Genomic DNA, 23370 nt, shown 5'->3' on the forward strand with positions numbered 1-23370 from the left:
TGTGGCACCTCCTCCACTTGGTCCTGATGCTTGCGGTGATACCTTGTGGTGGGGCCATAAATCAGCTCTGCTCTGTGCTTTCCCAGAGAGATTTCCAAATGAATGGCCCTCCAAGCATGCAGTGTGAGATACCTCCTTTCAGATGTCATGTGCTAAATGGAATTTTGTTCTTAGCAGAGGGGAGTGAATAGCAACACCAAGCTGTGGTGTTGGAGTTTATTCAGTTTGCCTCACTCGACTCACATGTCAGTTATGAGCTAAACCTCAGAGGCTGTCTTCTCAGGGTTAGTGGTTATTTTTCCTCAACTAGAGGGAAAAGCAAAGGAATGGTAGCTCAGAAACTGTCACGGCAGCTGCAGGTTTGCACACCCAGTGCTTAACGTTAGGCAAACCACCTCATTTCTTGGGGTCCTTGGCTTCCTCAAAAGTTTATTTTCTTTCTCCCTTCCTTCCTTCCTTCCTTCCTTCCTTCCTTCCTTCCTTCCTTCCTTCCTTCCTTCCTTCCTTCCTTCCTTCCTTCCTTCCTTCCTTCCTTCCTTCCTTCCTTCCTTCCTCAGTCTTGCTCTATCACTCAGGCTGGAGTGCAGTTGCATGATCTTGCCAACCTCTGGAGTAGCTGGGATTACAGGCATGCATCACCATGCCTGGCTAATTTTTATGTTTTTAGTAGAGATGGGGTTTTACCAGGATGGTCAGGCTGGTCTCGAACTTCTGACCTGAAGCAATCAATCCACCTCATCCTCCCAAAGTGCTGGGATTAAGACATGAGCCACCACACCCAGCGGAAAGTTTATTCTCTTAACTGGAGCTCAAGAGTTGAAGACCAGCCTAGGCAATATGGCAAAATCTGGTCTCTACAAAAAAATACCAAAGTTAGCCACGTATGGTGGTACATGCCTGTAGTCTCAGCTACTCGGGAGGCTGAGGTGGGCGATTGCTTGAGCCTAGGAGGCAGAGGTTGCAGTGAGCCAACATTGTGCCATTGCATTCCATCTTGGGTGACACAGCAAGATCCTGTCTCAAAAAAAGAAAAAGAACACAAGGATTGTTAAGAATGTAATGTGATTGCTGTAAAAAATCATAATCAGCCTTACATCTCAAATATGTGGAAGGTATGTAGATAAATAATAATATTGCTTTTTCCACTTTCAGTGGCTAGGTTTCTGGGAGTGATCAGTGGCCCTGGATCCTCTAGAGTCTATGAACTACACTTTGAGAAACGGTGCCTAAGGGAAAAGCATGTGCTATGCTTTAAACACATTTCTTATTACATTAGGTTTGATTCTATTTAAATTGGTTGAACTTTATTAAACTTGATCATCAAGTTTCTACTTTGAGTAAAAATTTATGACAAAACAAATGCCTTTTGTTGATAGTTTGGCATCTTCCTTAATAATATTTGCAGCTGGGGTGAGGATGTCCAGCCAGGTACTTATGTACAATTCTAGCCCTCCTTGTGGCCTGGTGTGGCTCTGTGACCAATGAAATGTAAGTGGGAGTGATGTGTGCTTTTTCTAGGCCCAGCCTTTTAAACTTTGCCCATGTGCTCCCCTTTAGTTTTTTCCTCTTTCTGTCAGCAGAAATATGGATGTGCCCATAACATACCTTACTCAGCTTTATTTATATAGCCTGAAACTGGCAGATAAGGCTGTTGCCTTAGAGGAGGGTAGAGAAATATGAAGGAATCAACCCAAGTCCATGAGTGACTGAATGAGCTGAGTAAGCTACCTATGTGCCCTGGAAGGTCAAGTGGAGAGAAACTTGACAAGTGGTGAGTTCTTTGACTCCCTGTACTATTGGGTCTTTATATTATAGCCACTTAGTCCTTTAACCCTGATAAAGACAGGGAAACTTGGAGGTCTGAAAGCTCTGATTGGTAGCTTGTGGGGAAGAGTGGCTCTTGAGAGCACAGGACAGGTGGGAGGGAAAAGGGAATCAGGACTTGGCACAAGACTACGCACCATGGTAGGTGGGTTTGGCAAGTGAGTATCCACTTGATTTCCAAGGATGATATTGCTGGGACTGCTAGGCAGGGGAGATAAGAAACAAGGAATAAGCTTGGCTGTGAGTCATATAGAAATGTAGTTTTCCTGTGAGAAAGAATAACTGAGTCAGAGGAACTGGTAGCACTTAGTCATCCAGTTTAGGATTAGGGGGAAATCAAATCAAGGGAGTAGCATCAGGCATAGGTCATCTCTGGGTCACCTCATGCAGGATCCAGGAAGCGGCAGTTCTAAGCTCCCTGAAGGGTCTCTGGGGCTCTCGATACTTTTCCTACTTTAGTCATGATTAGTATAAAAAGTGTGGTGGAACTGTGGTGGCTTCATTAGTGGCTTCAGCTATAAAGACTTGAAGCCAGAACAAATCAGAGATAAATCTTATTTACCTCACTTATTTACCTTTCAACTACTTATGATTTAGCGTCTCAGCCACTGCTGGGTACCTTTCTGTAATCTGGAAAAAGTGTTCCTTTTTGAGTTGGGGGCATGGCCTAGCAAGCATGCATGTATCAAATTAGGAAAAGAAAGCATTACTTGGTGAGTGCAGTGCAGTATGGATTTCAGCCCCTATTCACCTCCATGACTGGGTATCCTTTGTGCAGTGAGCAACATGCACTACTGTACATGGTGGCCTTGCAGACTACCAGAGGCACAGTGAGCGTGAAGAGTGAATTTGGAGAGTGAAGAAACAATTTAAATGTGACCTGCTGGCCAGAAGTACTTATAGGAAAGGCTAAATATTTTGGAGAAACAAAAGGTGAAGGATGATTAAAGAACAGCTTTAAACTTAATATCTAAAGGGCCATCCCTAAATAGACAACATACTTTATTGTATCTATTATACCTTTGCTTATGCTATTCCTCATCTGAGTATCCTTTGTGGTTATATGATTCTTACATACTCCAAAGCTTACTTCTAGACTTACCTTTCCGAAAAGCCTTCCATGACCTCTGTAGCTTACAAATATCCCTCCCTCGCTCTTTACACTAAATTCTGACCATACTGCGCTTAAGTTTCTGCCTTATGTCATGCTTGATGATTAGCCTGATCTGCTTTCCTTTTTGGCTGATTACTTCCTTTCTGAAGCCTTTTATCCATCTCTTGTACCTGCTCTATACCTATGGGAGCTTATTGAACTTACATGTTTATACATTGGTCTCTCTTTACCGGATTCTAAGCTCTGTCAAGGCACGGATTGTGGGTTTTTAAAAAATTTCTGTCCCCACCCCGTACAGGGCTCAACAAGTGTTTGTTGAATAAACAAATGGGTGATCCATGTTCAAAAAGATGTCTATTTGTTTGAATGACAGAGATCCTGGAAAATTTCTTTTCCAGTCCCAAACTATGTTTTTATTCAGGGAACTTCCATAAGCTCCCCACAGCAGGGTATGGAGACCACTTGTCACCAAGTAACTTGAAATCTTTCCCCTGTTCAGACACGATTTTAACAAATCCTTGCAGTAGAATGAGCACTATGCTTATTGGGTGGTTCTAGTTCAGTTCTGCTACTAACTAGCCATGTGATTTTGAGCAAGTTGAATCAGCTGTCTGGCCAGCCTTAGTTTCCTACCCTGTAAAATAAAAAAGTAGCTTTAATAGTCTACAATGTTGTAAAGCAACATGATAAACAATGTGGTAATTGAGCTGAACTATGAAAATATATTAATATCCACGGTAATACCTAACTCCTAGCTCAGCTTGGAGCAATTTTTCTTCATCAGTGAAACATCCGTAAGATGTTTTATGTGTCCCATGACCAATAAAGAGCTGTAGGAAACTTGGGGAAACTGTAACTCTCCCTCTTGGCCTGTATAATTTTACTGTTGTTGTTGTGGGTAATGAGCTGTCACCCCTTCATCTCTCTGTTGCAGGAGGTTTATTTGTTCATTCTGTTTTTTTTTTTTCATTTTTAAGACAGAGTCTCTGTCTCCAGGCTGGAGTGCAGTGGTGCAATCTCGGCTCACTGCAACCTCCACCTCCCGGGTTCAAGCAATTCTCCTGCCTCAGCCTCCCAAGTAGCTGGGATTAGAGGCACATACTGCCACACCCAGTTAAGTTCTGTATTTTTAGAGATGGGGTTTCACCATGTTGGCCAGGATGATCTCGAACTCTTGACCTCGTGATCCACCTGCCTTGACCTCCCAAAGTGCTAGGATTACAGGCGTGAGCTACCGCACCCAGCCATTGGTCCTTCAATTTAGGGTTGTCAGGTTTATCAAATGAAAGTCCACTATGATTCCTTCATATTTGTTTAGCACTTCACAGGTTACAAAGAAGCAGGTGAATGTATTGGATGCAGAATGGTAGGAATAGCTTTGCTATGTAAAGTGTGTCCCCCAACTGATAGCATTAGCATTACCTTGGAGCTTGTTAGAAATTTGAACTCTGAATCCCACCGCAAACCTACTGAATCAGAATCTGCATTTTTAACAAGATCTCCAGGTGATCATGTGCATGCTAAAACTTAAGAAGCCATGGGTTAGTTGCTAACTACCTCCTCCATTTCCTCAACAGCTGTCCCTAAACTCTGGAGTAGGAAAAAGGGAGTAGAGTTGCCCAAAATATGAACTCTTCAGTTGGCCCCTATATTGTAGGGACTATCACAGATTCAGTGGTCTTACAGGGGAGTACATAATAAATAGCAGATAATGTTAAGTTTTCTGTCTGGGACATGTGCTAAAATAAAGTCTGAAACCACATCCAAAAAGAAACCACATCTGTAGTATGATGAAGGCACTATGTCTAGGCAAGGCTGGACCTGTCATCTGGGACTGGGAAGGCTTAGTGGTAACTGACCTGCCCTAGCCTGTTCATAGCACAAAAGGGCAAGTTGGCCTACTTGAGAGTGAGGCCCCTGAGAAGAACGTAAACCACCCTCAACAGACTTTAAATAATCTTCGCAGGGTTTTGTGCTCAGGATTTGTTTGAAAGGCACAGACACCTGGGTGGTTTTAAGGGGTAATAAAGAGATGTGGAGTGGAGGTGGGTGTGGGTCATTTCTGCCCTTCTGTTCTGTTCCCAAGAAACCCTGGAGTACAGTGATTCTGAGACACTGTTAGGCCACCTGTGGTAGACATGAGTGGCCCTTTTTCAAGCTGTCATCTCTGCCTGGTTGGGATATCTACGCCTGTGAATATTCTTGAACTCCCCCTTTTGGCTACAAGTCTTCATTACAAGGTTATCTCCCTTTTTCTTTCAGATATTGAGTGTCCTCCTCAATCAAAGTGAACATTCAAGAAGGCATGTACGCTACTGTAACATTAAGCACAGTAAGTGTTTCTCCTCACCTGGGCTCTATGTTCTCAGTCAGCTTTTTCTTTGCAAACATCCTCCTAAAGGGATTTCAGTCCCCAAATAGCTATCGGAATAGGGTATTTTGGAAGGGTCTGTGTCACATACTCCACCTAAGAATAAGGCCAGCTCTGCTTCTAGGCTCTCAGTCTCAGCCGTACTTATATTCCCAAATCTCTCCACTCAGCCTCTCATACAGTTGCCCTTCTTGTCTTCACAAGTCCATCCCTCTTTCCACTTCTCCCCTCCCAATTTGGGTCAGGCGAGACTGACGATGGCCAGACCTCAGAGACCTGTCAGAAATAGAGAGACACAGAAGCAATCTGCAGATGCCAATGAAACCAGAATAGTAAGAAATCCAGAGAAGTATACATAATGTGGTACCAGTTGGTCTGATAAGAGGGGACTAGGAACTGGGATTCAGAGGCAAGAAAGACTAGTTTTCATGAGAATTGGGGAGTCAGCCTCAGCTCTGGGAAACTGACATGCTGACCAGGGATCTAGGGAAAAGGGAGAGTCATGACTGGGCATGCGTAACTGGCAAGAAACCAGGGACTGGGCAGAGGTTTTGAGGTCAGAAAAGGGCCAGAAGCTGGGATAGATTTGGACTTGTAGCTGCGGTTGGTGGCTCCAGGAGTGAAGGCTAGAGTCCTATGCTGAAGTTCCAGCATTTGTTTTATTCATTTGAGTTATGGATTTGGCTTTACAGAGTGGAAGTTAAGAATGTTAGCTCTGGAGTTAGATGGCTGGGGTTCAATTCTGGCTTCATCTCTTACCAGAGGTTTGACTTTGGTAAGGTCCTTAATCTCCCTGTGCCTCATCTGAGGGGTGCTATGAGGCTCCAATGAGACAATGTATGCTAAATGCCTAGCAAGGCACTGGCACACAAGACATCCTGGATAAATGCTATGCACGATGATGGTTAGCCCTTGAACTCCATGCTTCCATCCCACTACTCCTCAGACTCCCTTCTGGTCACTGAGACGTGTTCTCTCTGCTTAAAACAGCTTTTTCCCTTAACTCCTTTTCATCATTTAGGCCTCAGTTCAGACTTCAATTTCCATGGGGGTCCTTTCTCAGACGCTCTTGGAATGGGTGAGGGGTTCCTCCTTGTGCTCTTAACAGCACTTACACTTTTTTTTTTTTTTTGAGATGGAATCTTGCTCTGTTGCTCAGGCTGGAGTACAGTGATGCGATCTCAGCTCACTGCAACCTCCCGGATTCAAGTCATTCTCCTGTCTCAGCCTCCCGAGTAGCTGGGATCATAGGCATGCACCATCACACCTGGCTAATTTTTGTATTTTTAGTAGAGACCGGGTTGCACCATGTTGGCCAGGCTGGTCTTGAACTCCTGACCTCAGATTATCCACCGGCCCTGGACTCCGAAAGTGCTGGGATTATAGGCATGAGCCACTGCGCCTGGCCAGCTCTTACACTACATCATGTAATGTAATTGCTCATTTCCTTGTCCATGTCTCCCATTATTCCCTCAGCTCTACAAGTTTGGTGATTATATCAGTTTTTTTTTTCCACTGATGTATCAGCTCTGCTGACACACAGTAGAAATTCATTAAATGTTTGTTGACTAAATGAATAAAATGGTGAGAGACTTCACGCTTAGGTATCTTGGAGGAGCCATAACCAGACAGAAATATTTTGCTAAAGCTTAGTCTATGAGCAGCTGACAATTGTAGAGCCAGAGCCCCAAGGCCTGTGGTTCCTTTCAGATGATGTCCCTTTCAGGAAGTGTCAGTGACATCCACCTACCCACCGCCTTACCTATCTGTTTTCTGTGTGCTGTGTGGGCCAAGTAGTATTGGGAGGAGCAGCAGCTTTAAATCTAAAAGTGTCCTATACATTTTCCAAGTCTCTGTAGCAGCTACTTTCCCCCAAGCTAGTTTGTGTAATAATGCCTGGAGGCCAGTAAGCAATGAACAGTCCAATACCTCGCAAAGCATCCTGGATGTACAATATTTGTGTTCCTTCTGTGGCACATGAATATGTCTTATATCATGCAACATGCTGCTTTCTGAATATTCATAAACTCTTAAATTTCTTTTATTTTAATAAACAAAAATCTCAGTCTGTCTTTGTGAGCAAAATGATGTTTCCACCATCAAAGCTACTGGAGCCAGGCTGTGGGATTGCAGGCTGCAGTGGCCTGAAGAGATGAACCTAGAAGTTACAGGGGGAAAGGCTGGACGATAATCCCCTCCTTCTTCCTTCTGAACTCTGCTGATTCCATGGGGAGCAATCAAAGAACATTCTCAGAGATCTCTAAGTGACTATCTCCATGCATAGCCCCATGTAGAAACATTTTACACATTTCTCTAAAATTTGCAGGTGGCAGAGTTCACCTGGGAAGAGTTCATTTTGTGTGAGAAAAAATGGACAGTTAACCTAGGACAAGTGAAAGTTGCAGACAGGGAGAGCCAGCTGCTCTTAACATAGAAAAACTAGTCACGTGTTCTTATTGCGTATTTGGGGACTGGGGTTAGGGCTGGAGAGTTTGACTCTCATTAGGCAATTTGAAAAAAGTACACTTTTAGCTTGGGGTAACCCTTATTTCTCACCCCTTTATCAGAGGATAGAGTCATATATGGGGTCTCCAGGTAGGGCTTTGCTAAATCTGCTAATTTGCCAAATTTTGCAAACAGAAATATAGGATATCCACTTAAATTTGAATTTCAGATAAACAAGAGATTTTTTTTTAGTATTTGCATATCCCAAATATTGCATCCTGTAATGTATCTGGCAGTCCCATTCCCAGGTAATTATCCCTTGGAGCACCGTGTTGTTGGTCTGCTTAATAAGGCAAAATGCCTAAGAAGCCTTCTGCTACTGGGACATACTTAGCAGCTGGAGTTAGATCATCTCCCTCAGTACTGCTGGAAGCTCTGAGAAGCCAGTAGACCCCCTAATGAGCTGAATTGGGTGTGTACGGTAGAGGTGGAATGTTGCCTTAAATAAGCTTCTGCTGATAGTGTGCATAAAGATGGAGTTGGATGAAACAGCTGGGTTTTCAGTAGCCCTGTCCCCTATTTCTCTTTTCTCCTTTTTGTGTGCCTTAGAAAACCCTACTACTTTATTCTATCCTAAACCTTTTCTCCCAGCAGCCAACCCAAATCAGTCAAGGCTCTTGAACCTTTCAGCCTAAAGTCAACTTATCTTGATAAACAGAAATGTAGGACTCAAAGGAAGCCACTACATGTAGAATATTCAATAGGAGAAAGCAAAAGGGACACTTGCTTTCAGGCCTCATGCTTATTCCCATGGAAAAAAAGAAAGCAAATATGGGAATTAGAAAGGACCACCAGGGTCTCACTTGGCTATTCAAACAAGAGAAATGATGCAGATTCAAGTGAAAGACAGATTGAACTGAAGCAGCATCAGTGCTTGAAAAAATTAGGTTTTGAACTAGTGAGCTGAAAGGAGGGGCTGATCGTTTCCCTGCAGGTGTATTGCAGACCCTGTAAGGAAAAAGTTTTTCCCACGTACTCTTTTGAGTTGGACTGGGAAGGCTTAGTGGTTAACTGACCTACCCTAGCCTGTCCATAGCACGAAAGGGCAAGTTGGTCTACTTGAGAGTGAGGCCCCTGAGAAGAACGTAAACCACCCTCAATAGACTTTAAATACTCTTCACAGGGTTTTGTGCTCAGGATTTGTTTGAAAGGCACAGACACCTGGGTGGTTTTAAGGGGTAATAAAGAGATGTGGAGTGGAGGTGGATATGGATCATTTCTGCCCCTCTGTTCTGTTCCCAAGAAACCCTGGAGTACAGTGATTCTGAGACACTGTTAGGCCACCTGTGGTAGACATGAGTGGCCCTTTTTCAATTACTTCCTTTCCCCCCAATCTCAGATGATATGAGGGCTGGGTTCACAAAAGCATGGTAGGAACAAGGCTTAAGAAGACAGGCCCAATGGGCTTGAGCCAGACTGTTGGCGCTAAAGACTCATCAGCATTGTCAGACTAGGACCTCAGCATTGGTTAACCATCTACAATTAGGGCTGCAGGAATTTTAGCTGGCATTTGGGCGGCACTTTATAAAATGACCTTCCACACACAACTCTCAAATCAGGTCTGGGATCTGAGGGCAGCCCTAGATCAGCTCTCACTGAGGTACTTTGCACTGGCTGCCTTCTTCTCTTGGGAGGGACAACTGTAGTCTTTGAGATTGGTCCTCTTAGACTTTCAGTAGGGAAGCTTTGGTCAAATCTGGGTGCCTAGCACTATATTTAAGCACATACATATCTGCTCCATATCACCCAGCTAGTAAGTAGTAGAGTCAGTGCTGGAAACCAATCTGTCTGACTTTAAAGCTCAAGCTTTAAACCATGGCCCCACCATTTCTCAGCCATCAGCCTCTCAAATACCACCTTCATGATTTTTTCCATATGATGTACTGCCTACACTATTATTATTTTTTAATTTAATTTTTTGTGGGGACATGGTAGGTATATATATTTATGTGGTACATGAGATGTTTTGATACAGGCATGCAATGTGAAATAAGTACATCATGGAGAATGGGATAGCCATCCCCTCAAGCACTTATCCTATGTGTTATAAACAATCCAATTATATTCTTTAAGTTATTTAAAAATATACAGTAAGTTATTATTAACTATAGTCACCCTGTGGTATTATCAAATACTAGGTCTTATTCATTCTTTCTATTTTTTGGTACTCATTAACTATCTCTACCTCCCTCCCTTAGGTTCCCTCTACCCTTCCCAACCTCTGGAAATCATAGTCTCTATGTCCATGAGTTCAATAGTTTTGAGTTTTAGATCCCACAAATAAGTGAGATCATGTGATGCTTGTCTTTTTGTTCCTGTCTATTTCATTTAACATAATACTCTCCAGTTCCATCCATGTTTTTGCAAATGACAGGATCTCATTCTTCATTTTGGCTGAATAGTACTGCATTGTATTTACAATATTATTTCCTTAATATTTTTGAATCAACATTTAAAGTTTCATTAAAAGGAAAATTTGTGTCACTGCCATAAATTGAAATCTAGTATTAAGTACTCTAAATAGAAGAAAATTATAATGATATACCTGTAACTGTTTGTTATAAATATTTACCTGGGTATGACTAATAATCATCTCACATCTCACTGGTGATTTGCCTACCACACTTTGGAAAGTACTGCACCGTTCTAGGCAGCAGGATTATGACGGGCCTTGAAGGCTACTATGGACTAAATGTTTGTGTTCTCCTCCCTGCCCTCCCAATATGGTTTGGCTTTGTGTCTCCACCCAAATATCATGTTGCATTATAATCTCCAGTACTGGGGGAGGGACCTGGTGGGAGGTAATTGGATCATAGGGGCAGATATCCCCCCGTTATCATGATAATGTGTGAGTTTTCACGAGATCTGATAGTTTAAAAGTGTGTGGCACTTCCCCCTTCACTCTCTCTCCTGCCACCATGTGAAGATGTGCCTGCTTCCACTCCACACTTCTGCCATAATTGTAAGTTTCCTGAAGGCTCCCCAGCCTTGCCTTCTCTACTGCCTGTGGAACTGTGAGTCAATTAAACATTCTTTCTTCATAAATTACCCAGTCTCAGGTATTTCTTTATAGTAGTGTGAGAATGGACTAACAGAACACCCTCCCCTGTCCCTTGAATATGTTACACCTCTAATCTCCAATGTGATGGTTTCTTATTCTGTTTTTCATTGCTATAACAGAATAACCAAGGCTGGGTAATTTATAAAGAAAATAAATATATTTAGCTCACAATTCTGGTGGCCAGGAGGTCCAAGATTGGACAGTTCCATCTGCTTGTCTTCTGGTGAGGGCCTTATTGAAACATGCCAGATAAATGGAAGGGAAAGTGAGTACATGCAAAAAGGGCAAAACACAAGAGGCAAGCTAAGAATGAATCCATTTCCCCAAGAACTAACCTAGTCTCATGAGAAAGACATTAATCCATCTTCATGAACTAATGACCTCTTAAAGGTGCCACCTCCCAACATTGCCACATTGGGAGCCAAGCCTTAATATGAGTTCTGGTGGGGACAAACAATATTTAAAACATTGCAGATGGGATTTGAAAGTGAGGTCTTTAGGAGGTAATTAGGCAATGAACGTAGAGCCCTCATAAATGGGATTAGTGTCCTTATAAGAAGTGACACAAAGAGATGATTTCTCTGTCTACCATGTGAGGGCACAGCAAGAAGGCAGTCATCTGCAAACCAGGAAGAGAACCCTCACCAAGAACCTTGATCTTAGATTTTCCAGCTTTCAGAACTGTGAGCAATAAATGTCTATGCTTTAAGCTACCCAGTCTATGGTATTTTTGTTATAGCAGCCCAAACTGACCGAAACAAAGGCCATCTAATCAACCTTCCTCCCCGATTCAAATTTAAAATAGGCTATGCAGTCATTCAATTAATATTCTCTTGCCTGAACTTGAACTTCTTTTGTGAGGAAACAGAAAACATTTTGCTTTTGACCAGAAACTGCCATTCTTTTTTGTTCTTTGATGTTGACACAAGTATATAGCCTTTGAAGAACTTTTACTACTATGGTAAACTAGACATAAGTCCACTGTGTGCCCTCACCTTTACACTCTGTCTCTTTTTCTCAACTTTTTAAACTTAGGTCTTGTGGAGAGAAGGACAAAGAAGTGCACAGGTGATGTTGGTGTGTTGGAGTATATACAGGATTAAAGTTTGATTTATGTACTTCATTCTGAGGGAAGCACAAACCAGACACAGAAAGTTGGATCCAGTAAGAAATCCTTAGTATTGGGAGGGAAGGAGAAATTGTGAATGCAGAGATGTATGTCTTATGGTCCACCTGCCTTTGAAATGATTTCAGAATCTTCTGAGAAAAAGGAGGTGGAAGAGAAGAGGTGTCTCTTTAAAAAACATTAGTAGGACATCAGCACATAAGCATGCCAGTTTGGCTGTGCTTCTAACAAAAGTTTCACAAAGGGAAGAGAGACATTTTTCCCCTCTCCATAATAATACATAGCCTAGCTTTGGCATTTCAAGGGTCCCAGTGCCTCAGCTGTAGCAGCAGATAGCAGTGCCCAGTGGATGCAGAGTTGCTTAGCACAGGCACAGAGGAATAAATAGAAGGGCAGCAAGAGCAGCCCCTGGCAGGAAGCATACATCCCTTGGGGACTCTAATATTATCATAGGGTCTTCTGTTAGAGGCTAAGTTCTGCATAAGAGATACAGGCAAGAACTGGCAACATTTGGAAGAGTGAGAGATTGTTAGTGTGACCTTCTATATACCTGCAGACTGGCAAGGTCTGGGGAAGCTCAAAGTGCACATAGTTCAGAGAAAAACCTTGGACCAAGGCCAGCCTCCCCAGTTCCAGACATCACAGAAAAAGGGGCACATGTCCTTTTCTTTTAAAAAATTTTATTGCATTTTAGGTTTTGGGGTACATGTGCAGAACATGCAAGACAGTTGCATAGGTACACACATGGCAGTGTGTTTTGCTTCCTTTCTCCCCTTCACCCACATTTGGCATTTCTCCCCAGGCTATCCCTCCCCAGCTCCCCCTCCGCTGGCCCTCCCCTTTTCCCCCCAACAGACTCCAGTGTTTAGAACTCCCCTCCCTGTGTCCATGAGTTCTCATTTTTCATCACCTGCCTATGAGTGAGAATATGCGGTATTTCATTTTCTGTTCTTGTGTCAGTTTGCTGAGAATGATGTTCTCCAGATTCACCCATGTCCCTACAAACGACACGAACTCATCATTTCTGATTGCTGCTTAATATTCCATGGTATATATGTGCCACATTTTCCCAATCCAGTCTATCATCAATGGGCATTTGGGTTGGTTCCAGGTCTTTGCTATTGTAAACAGTGCTGCAGTGAACATTCGTGTGCATGTGTCCTTAATAGTAGAATGATTTATAGTCCTTTGGATATATACCCAGTAATGGGATTGCTGGGTCAAATGGAATTTCTATTTCTAAGGCCTTGAGGAATCGCCACACTGTCTTCCACAATGGTTGAACTAATTTACACTCCCACCAACAGTGTAAAAGTGTTTCTTTTTCTCCACATCCTCTCCAGCATCTGTTGTCTCCAGATTTTTTAATGATTGCCATTCTAACTGGCGTGAGATGGTATCTCAATGTGGTTTTGATTTGCATCTCTCTAATGACCAGTGATGATGAGCATTTTTTCATATGATTGTTGGCCTCATATATGTCTTCTTTTGTAAAGTGTCTGTTCATATCCTTTGCCCAGTTTTGAATGGGCTTGTTTGTTTTTTTCCTGTAAATCTGTTTGAGTTCTTTGTAAATTCTGGATATCAGCCCTTTGTCAGATGGGTAAACTGCAAAAATTTTTTCCCATTCTGTTGGTTGCCGATTCACTCTAGTGACAGTTTCTTTTGCCGTGCAGAAGCTGTGGAGTTTGATTAGGTCCCATTTGTCTATTTTGGCTTTTGTTGCCAATGCTTTTGGTGTTTTGGTCATGAAGTCCTTGCCTACTCCTATGTCCTGGATGGTTTTGCCTAGATTTTCTTCTAGGGTTTCTATGGTGCCAGGTCTTATATTTAAGTCTTTAATCCATCTGGAGTTAATTTAAGTGTAAGGTGTCAGGAAGGGGTCCAGTTTCTGCTTTCTGCACATGGCTAGCCAGTTTTCCCAACACCATTTATTAAACAGGGAATCCTTTCCCCATTGCTTGTTTTTGTCAGGTTTATCAAAGATTGTATGGTTGTAGATATGTTGTGTTGCCTCTGATGCCTCTGTTTTGTTCCATTGGTCTATATCTCTGTTTTGGTACCAGTACCATGCTCTTTTGATTACTGTAGCCTTGTAGTATAGTTTGAAATCTGGTAGGGTGATGCCCCCCACTGTGTTCTTTTTGCTTAGAATTGACTTGGCTATGCGGGCTCTCTTTTGGTTCCATATGAAGTTCATGGTGGTTTTTTCCAGTTCTGTGAAGAAAGTCAATGGTAGCTTGATGGGGATAGCGTTGATTCTGTAAATTACTTTGGGCAATATAGCCATTTTCACGATATTAATTCTTCCTAACCATGAACATGGAATGTTTCTCCATCTGTTTGTGTCCTCTCTGATTTCGTTGAGCAGTGGTTTGTAGTTCTCCTTGAAGAGGTCCCTTATGTTCCTTGTGAGTTGTATTCCTAGGTATTTTATTCTTTTTGTAGCAATTGTGAATGGCAGTTCATTCTTGATTTGGCTCTCTTTAAGTTTGTTATTGGTGTAGAGGAATGCTTGTGATTTTTGCACATCAATTTTGTATCCTGAGACTTTGCTGAAATTGCTTATCAGTTTCAGGAGTTTTTGGGCTGAGGCGATGGGGTCTTCTAGGTATACTATCATGTCGTCTGCAAATAGAGACAATTTGGCTTCCACCTTTCCTATTTGAATACGCTTTATTTCTTTTTCTTGCCTGATTGCTCTGGCTAGAATTTTCCGTACTATATTGAATAGGAGTGGTGAAAGAGGGCATCCTTGTCTAGTGCCGGATTTCAAAGGGAATGCTTCCAGTTTTTGCCCATTCAGTATGATATTGGCTGTTGGTTTGTCATAAATAGGTTTTATTACTTTGAGATACGTTCCATCGATACCGAGTTTATTGAGGGTTTTTAGCATAAAGGGCTGTTGAATTTTGTCAAATGCCTTCTCTGCATCAGTTGAGTTAATCATGTGGTTTTTGTTTTTGGTTCTGTTTATGTGGTGAATGACGTTTATAGACTTGCGCATGTTGAACCAGCCTTGCAGCCCCGGGATGAATCCTACTTGATCATGGTGGATAAGTTTTTTGATGTGCTGTTGCAATCGGCTTGCCAATATTTTATTGAAGGTTTTTGCATCTATGTTCATCATGGATATTGGCCTGAAGTTTTCTTTTCTTGTTGGGTCTCTGCCGGGTTTTGGTATCAGGATGATGTTGGTCTCATAAAATGATTTGGGAAGTATTCCCTCTTTTTGGATTATTTGGAATAGTTTCAGAAGGAATGGAACCAGCTCCTCTTTGTGTGTCTGGTAGAATTCGGCTGTGAACCCATCTGGACCTGGGCTTCTTTTTGTGTGGTAGGCTCTTAATTGCTGCCTCGACTTCTGACCTTGTTATTGGTCTATTCATAGTTTCAGCTTCCTCCTGGTTTAGGCTTGGGAGGACACAGGAGTCCAGGAATTTATCCATTTCTTCCAGGTTTACTAGTTTATGTGCATAGAGTTGTTTGTAATATTCTCTGATGACGGTTTGAATTTCTGTGGAATCTGTGGTGATTTCCCCTTTATCATTTTTTATTGCATCTATTTGGTTGTTCTCTCTTTTCCTTTTTATCAATCTGGCTAGTGGTTTGTCTATTTTGTTGATCTTTAAAAAAAAACAGCTCTTGGATTTATTGATTTTTTGAAGGGTTTTCGTGTCTCAATCTCCTTCAGTTCAGCTCTGATCTTAGTTATTTCTTGTCTTCTGCTACGTTTTGAGTTTTTTTGATCTTGCTCCTCTAGCTCTTTCAATTTTGATGATAGGGTGTCAATTTTGGATCTCTCCACTCTTCTCATGTGGGCACTTATTGCTATATATTTTCCTCTAGAGACTGCTTTAAATGTGTCCCAGAGGTTCTGGCATGTTGTGTCTTCGTTCTCATTGGTTTTGAAGAACTTCTTTATTTCTGCCTTCATTTCATTGTTTATCCAGTCAACATTCAAGAGCCAGTTGTTCAGTTTCCATGAAGCTGTGTGGTTCTGGGTTGGTTTCTGAATTCTGAGTTCTAACTTAATTGCACTATGGTCTGAGAGACTGTTTGTTATGATTTCAGTTGTTTTGCATTTGCTGAGGAGTGCTTTACCTCCAATTATGTGGTCAGTTTTAGAGTAGGTGTGATGTGGTGCTGAGAAGAATGTATATTCTGTGGATTTGGGGTGGAGAGTTCTGTAAATGTCTATCAGGTTTGCTTGCTCCAGGTCTGAGTTCAAGCCCTGGATATCCTTGTTGATTTTCTGACTGGTTGATCTATTATTGACAGTGGAGTGTTAAAAGTCTCCCATCATTATTGTGTGGGAGTCTAAGTCTCTTTGTAGGTCATTAAGAACTTGCCTTACGTATGTGGGTGCTCCTGTATTGGGTCCATATATGTTTAGGATTGTTAGCTCTTCTTGTTGTATCAATCCTTTTACCATTATGTAATGGCCTTCTTTGTCTCTTTTGATCTTTGTTGCTTTAAAGTCTATTTTATCAGAGATGAGAATTGCAACTCCTGCTTTTTTTTTGCTCTCCATTTGCTTGGTAAATCTTCCTCCATCCCTTTATTTTGAGCCTTTGTGTATCCTTGCATGTGAGATGGGTTTCCTTGATACAGCACACTGATGGGTTTTGGTTTTTTTATCCAATTTGCCAGTCTGTGTGTTTTGATTGGTGCATTTAGTCCATTTACACTTAGGGTTAATATTGTTATGTGTGAATTTGATACTGCCATTTTGATGCTAGCTGGCTGTTTTGCCCGTTAGTTGATGTAGATTCTTCATTATGTTGATGCTCTTTAGCATTTAGTGTGATTTTGGCATGGCTGGTACTGGTTATTCCTTTCTATGTGTAGTGCCTCTTTCAGGAGCTCTTGTAAAGCAGGCCTGGTGGTGACAAAATCTCTGAGTACTTGCTTGTTCGCAAAGGATTTTATTTTTCCTTCACTTATGAAGCTCAGTTTGGCTGGATATGAAATTCTGGGTTGAAAGTTCTTTTCTTTAAGGATGTTGAATATTGACCCCCACTCTCTTCTGGCTTGTAGAGTTTCTGCCAAGAGATCTGCTGTGAGTCTGATGGGCTTCCCATTGTGGGTGACCCGACCTTTCTCTCTGGCTGCCCTTAGTATTTTCTTTTTTATTTCAACCCTGGTGAGTCTGGCGATTATGTGCCTTGGGGTTTCTCTTCTTGCGGAATATCTTTGTGGTGTTCTCTGTATTTCCTGCATTTGATGTTGGCCTGTCTTGCTAGGTGGAGGAAATTTTCCTGGGTGATGTCCTGAAGAGTATTTTCCAGCTTGGATTCATTCTCTTTGTCCCCTTCTGGTACACCTATCAAATGTAGGTTAGGTTTTTTCACATAGTCCCACATTTCTTGGAGACTTTGTTCATTCCTTTTTGTGCCTTTTTCTCTGATCTTGGTTTCTCGTTTTATTTCATTGAGTTGATCTTCGACTTCAGATATTCTTTCTTCTGCTTGGTCAATTCGGCTATTGAAACTTGTGCATGCTTCGCAAAGTTCTCGTATTGTGTTTTTCAGCTCCTTTAATTCATTCATATTTCTCTCTAAGTTATCCATTCTTGTTATCATTTCCTCAAATCTTTTTTCATATCTTTTTTCAAGGTTCTTAGTTTCTTTGCATTGATTTAATACATGTTGTTTTAGCTAACAAAAGTTTCTCATTATCCACCTTCTGAAGTCTAATTCCGTCATTTCATCACAGTCATTCTCCGTCCAGCTTTGTTCCCTTGCTGGTGAGGAGTTTTTGTCCTTTCTAGGAGGTGAGGTGTTCTGGTTTTGGGTGTTTTCCTCCTTTTTGTGCTGGTTTCTTCCCATCTTTGTGGATTTATCCACCTGTCGTCTGAGTAGTTGCTGACTTTTCGATTGGGTCTCTGAGTGGACGCCCAGATTGTTGATGATGAAGTATTTCTGTTACTTGGTTTTCCTTCTACCAGTCTATCCCCTCCACTGTACGACTGCTGAGGTCCACTCCAGGCCCTGCTTGTCTGGGGTGCACCTATAGCAGCTGCAGAACAGTGAGGGATGCTAACAGTTTCTTTTTCTGCTATCTTTGTCCCAGAATGATGCCTGCCAAATGTCAGTCTTCTGGATATAGAGGGGTCAGGGAGCTGCTTGAGGAGACAGTCTGTACTTTATAGGAGCTCACGTGCTGATCTGTGAGCTCTATTGTTCATTCAGGGCTGTTAGGCTGCTACATTTAATTCTGCTGCAGCAGAACTCATAAAAAAAACCCCTTTTTTTCTCAGATGCTTTGTCTTGTGGGGGTTGGGGTTTTCTTTATGTGTCCGTTGCACTGTCCTGCCCAGCTAGGAGGCAGTCTAGTCACTATTTGCCTGCCGAGGCGCCACCCTGCTGGTGTGAGGTTTGCCCTGTTGCTGCAGGCTCTGCCCTGCTGCTGTGGTCTCCGCCCTGCTTCCATGGGCTACGCCCTGAGGTGGAGTCTCTCTGTTGTAGTGGGTTGCCTCAGCAATGGCAGGCTGCATCAGCAATGGGAGTGTACCTCAGTAGGGGTGGGTTGCCTCAGTAATGGCAAACGCCCCTCCCCCACCAAGCTGCACTGTCCTGGGTTCAGCTGTGCCTGCGGTGAAACTCTCTGTCCGGAGCATTTGGAATTGCCGTTTTGTTTGTCCCACTGCCCTGACCCAAACACTGTTTCCCTGGAATCTCCTGGCCTGGCTCACTGTCCAAGTCCCATTCAATCAGATGGATATGCCAGTCTGCCCTCTCAAGTCTCAGATTGCCAGTTCAACAGGGCACCTGGACCAGTGCGCTGTGTGCGGAGTGCTGTGGAGCGCCGCTATGCTGCAGCGCCGGCCGCCGGCTGTACCGGCTGCCGGCTGCACCAGCCAAAACCACTTCGCTGAAGTCCCATGTCTCTTTTATACCTGGGAATTTCCCCATTCTGTGGGCAGCAAAGATCTGTCTGGAAATGCGGCCCTGACTCACCCTCCGCGTGTTTGCCGAGAGCTTCAATCCTGGGTTGTTCTCACTGCGCCATCTTGAGTGCCACATGTCCTTTTAATAAAGGTCTCTTTCAAAAGTCTTAGAAAGGATTTTCAAATACATACAACCAACTGATCTTTGTCAAAGCTACAAAAACAAACTGGGAAATGGACACCCTATTTAATAAATGGTGCTGGGAAAACTGGCAAGGCACAGGTAGAAGAATGAAACTGAATCTTCATTTCTCACCTTATACAAAAATCAACTCAAGATGGATTAAAGACTTAAATCTAATCTCGAAACTATGAAACTTCTAGAAGATAACATTGAAAAAAACCCTTGTAGACATTGGTCTAGGCAAAGAATTCATGACCCAAAAGCAAATGCAACAAAAACAAAATAAACAGTTGGAAGCTAGTTAAACTGAAAAGCTTCTGCACAGCAAAAGAGACAATCAGTAGAGTAAACAGACAACCCACAGAATGGGAGAAAATCTTTGCAAACTACGTGTCTGAAAAAGGACTAGCATCCAGAATCTACAAGAAACTCAAACAAATCAGCAAGAAAAAAGATCCCATTAAAAGGTGGGCAAATGACATGAGTAGACATTTCTCAAAATAACATACAAATAGACCAGGTGCGTTGGTTCACACCTGTAATCCTAGCACTTTGGGAGGCTGATGCAGGTGGATCACTTGAGGCCAGGGGTTCAAGATCAGCCTGGCCAACATGGCAAAACCCTATCTCCCCTAAAAATACAAAATTTAGGTGGGCATGTCTGTTGTCTCAGCTGCTCAGGAGGCTGAGGCATGAGAATCACTTGAACCCAGGAGGCAGAGGTTGTGGTGAGATGAGATCATGCCACTGCACTCCAGTCTGGGCGACAGAAGGAGACTTTCTTAAAGAAAAAAAAGAAAGAAAAAAATAAAACACAACACAACAAAAAACAAAAATGGCTCAACATCACTAATCATCAGGGAAATGTAAATTAAAACCATAACGAGATACCACTTTACTCTTGCAAGAATGGACATTATTAAAAAGTCAAAAACCAGTAGATGTTGGCATGAATGTGGGGAAAAAGAAATGCTTTTACACTGCTGGTGGGAATGTAAATTAGTACAACCTCTATGGAAAATAGAATGGAGATTCCTTAAAGAGCTAAAAGTAGATCTACCTTTAGATCCAGCAATCTTACTACTGGCTATCTACCCAAAGGAAAATAAGTCACTATATGAAAAAGATATTGGTACACAAAGATTTATTGCAGCACAGTTCATGATTGCAAAGATGTGGAACCAACTTAAGTGTCCATTGACCAATGAGTAAAGAAAATGTGGTATATATACACCATGAAATGCTACTCAGCCATTAAAAGGAATGAAATAATCTTTTGCAGCAACTTAGATGAAGCTGGAGGCCATTATTCTAAGTGAAGTAACACAGGAATGGAAAACCAAAAACTACATGTTTTCATTTGTAAGTGGGAGCTAAGCTATGAGTACACATACAGAGTGATATAGTGACTGTAGAGACTCAGAAGGGGAAGGACGAGGGGGGCTAAGGATAAAAAGTTATACATTAGGTACAATGTACACTGCTTAGGTGATGGGTGCACTAAAATCTCAGAATTCACCATTACCTAATTCATACACGTAACCAAAAGCCACTTGCAGCCCAAAAACTATTGAAATAAAAAATTTAAAAAGTATTAAAGAATTAAAAAACCAAAACAAAAGCCAAAATTCTTGGAAAGGCTTTTAAAATATGATACGTGGAAGTAAACTGTGGAACAAAGACATGAGGTCCCATCATTATTGTGAATTAGCCACTTGATCACCAACCATCACTTGAACATACACAGACTGCAGCAGCAAATGGCTTAGAATAATGGGAGGCTAGCTATTTGTTCTTTAGGGAGAAAGAACTAATAGGGTGATGTCTGGGTGAGTTATTAAAGGAGAGGGATGTATTCAAGGCACAAAATTGGTCCTTGAAATAGTTTCTTGTATGATGGCTTAGAAAGAAAAATAGGACTCCAGCCCTTACAGGACGGCAATCACCATTTGTTACTGTTTGCTGCATCTAGACTGGAATGGGGTCTGTCAGTGAGCTTCATGTTGACACAGGTGCTGAGGAGAGGTTGAAGAGGGGGAAGTTAGCTGGAGACACTGCTGTCAGGATCAGCAGTGGGGCAGAGAGGAAGCAGCTGTGTTTTGGTGGTAGAAGTGGGAGGGGAAGGAAGAGGGGTTTGCAAGGGTTCTGTACATCTTGCACTGACAGAACTAACAGCCCAGCTCTGCCTGGCTGGCTCTGGACAAGATAGGGCCTGGGCAGCAACTGGGAGAAGGTAAGAGGAGCAGGGGAGCTCCTGGGGACAGAATCATTCAGCAGAGGCTGTTTTCAGTTGATACCTTTGTGTGAAAGGGGTGTGCCAAAGTCATTGAGTTGTGCTGTAATTCCAAGGGCTATAATTGTAATTCCAGTTCTTTGTTTGTAATATTTCAAATTCTTGGTTCCCAGATATTGATCAGCAAAAAATTCCTCAGATGGCAATGAGCCTCTTTTCTCCTACAGCTCTCTCCCCATCCTTAGCCCTTACTGAGCAGAGCAGAAAGCTATTTTCTTTCCTCATTTATATGGGAGAAGAAAAAAAGAAATAACAAAAGCCCATATTTGTTGAAGACTTTCCATGAGCTGGGCACTCATACTGAGAGGTAAGTATTAATATTGGCCCCATTTTACAGACAAGGATGCTGAGGGTCATTTACTCCTGCTTATTTCCTTCACAATGCTGATCACAATCTCTAATCATTTATTTGTACCCTTGTCTGTTTGCCCCCATAGAGTGTACACGCTATGAGAGAGGACTTTTGTCTATTTTGTTCACTCTATATGTCCAGTGACTAAAAGTGGGTGTGCAGCACATCACATATTCTCAATACCTTGTATTTCTGTCGGGTTTTGGATTTGATTTAACTCTACTTACAAGCAAATAATTTAGCTTGTTACTGTTTTTTGATGACTAGAAGAAAACACAGGACTTCTGGATCAGAGACACACACATCACCTCACAGCACATCAAACAGCACGAACATCAGCATGTTTGTGTCACTTGCCCTTGTCCCCAGCTTCCACAGGGACGACACAGAGGGACCCAAATTCATGCTTTATATGCAGTCAGTTTATATCACAGCTGTGGGACAATGACACGAAGCTTGGGGAGCCTATAATTTTGTAGCAAGCAGTAAGCATGCCCACTTTTTGTCCCAGAGGCCATGTTACCTCACCTCAGAAGATTGCTTACTGCAAATATTAATATAACCTTGAGAAAGTTCCCTGGTAAAGAGTGGCCAGGGCCTTGCATTCTTGGCATGTCCAACAAGAAGCGCAGGAGCATAGGGGATCCATGGAGGAGCGTCTCCCAATATCCTACCCCATTTACCCCCACTTAATTACTTCATGCAGAAAACGGGGATGACAGTGTCTACTTGATATAGTATCTATTAAATGAGTTATGTGCTCAAATGTCACTTTTTCAGTGACACATTCCCTGACCATCCTATTTAAAATAGAAGTCACACCTCCAGCATTCTCTGAAAATACTACTTTATTGCTTTATTTTACCTCACAGCACTTATCACTATTGAATATACTCATCATTTCACTTATTTATCTCTTTCATTGTCTGTCTTCACCAGAATGCAATGCAGGGATATCTTTCATATTTTTCTGTCTCATCAGTGACAAATTCAGGGCCTCCACATTTTAGGCATAAATAATAAAACACCTGCTGAATGGGTGAAAACACTCAGCCCAGTGGTTGGCACAAAAAAGGGGCTTCATATATACCAGCTTTTCTTCCACTCTGCTCATGCCTTTCTCCCTTTTTTCAAAGTGCCCATAAATCCATCAATCCCCCTCAGTCTTCCTACCTGAATCCAAGAGAAGAAGGTCTTCAGATACAGCAAGGCTGCTCAGAATGGCTACTGTTGTAGAGGAAGCTTTTAGCCTTTTCCTCCAGCTCTGCAGTACTTGGGCTCCAGTCTACCCTCTCACCTGCTCTAACATCCCAAGTCCCTGCTGAGTTGCCCGTGCACACCCAAGAACCTACCCTCCCTCTTGTCCTTTTTCCTTCCTTCCATTTGTCCAGTAGGTGTGGGAATTACTACCTTCTGAATCTGCATCTGAGAACACACAGGAAATAAGAGGATGGGAGTCTAACTTTCCATGTGAGCAGTAAAATCATAAAAGATAATCATAAATGCTCCCATGTTATTGAGTGCTGAACATGTGCTATATCATTTACACGTTTTCTCAAGTAGTCTTCACAGGAACAGCAGACGGGTAAGTATTGTTATTGTCCTTACTTGACAGATAAGGAAAATAAAGAAACTGAAGGTAAGTCTA

The 23370-nt window shown here is 42.3% G+C and overlaps 1 long non-coding RNA gene across 1 annotated transcript in view; it reads left to right on the top strand.

Moving 5' to 3' along the window:
* The window catches only part of LOC108589962 (uncharacterized), a 454173-nt gene that overhangs the window by 12085 nt on the left and 418718 nt on the right, over positions 1-23370 (top strand). Inside the window, exon 2 of the long non-coding RNA XR_013531395.1 lies at positions 5201-5270. This is a non-coding gene — a long non-coding RNA (uncharacterized LOC108589962). The remainder of the gene's footprint in view (positions 1-5200; positions 5271-23370) is intronic.

Source organism: Callithrix jacchus, chromosome X (genome assembly GCF_049354715.1).
Source record: "Callithrix jacchus isolate 240 chromosome X, calJac240_pri, whole genome shotgun sequence".
Taxonomy (NCBI): domain Eukaryota; kingdom Metazoa; phylum Chordata; class Mammalia; order Primates; family Cebidae; genus Callithrix; species Callithrix jacchus.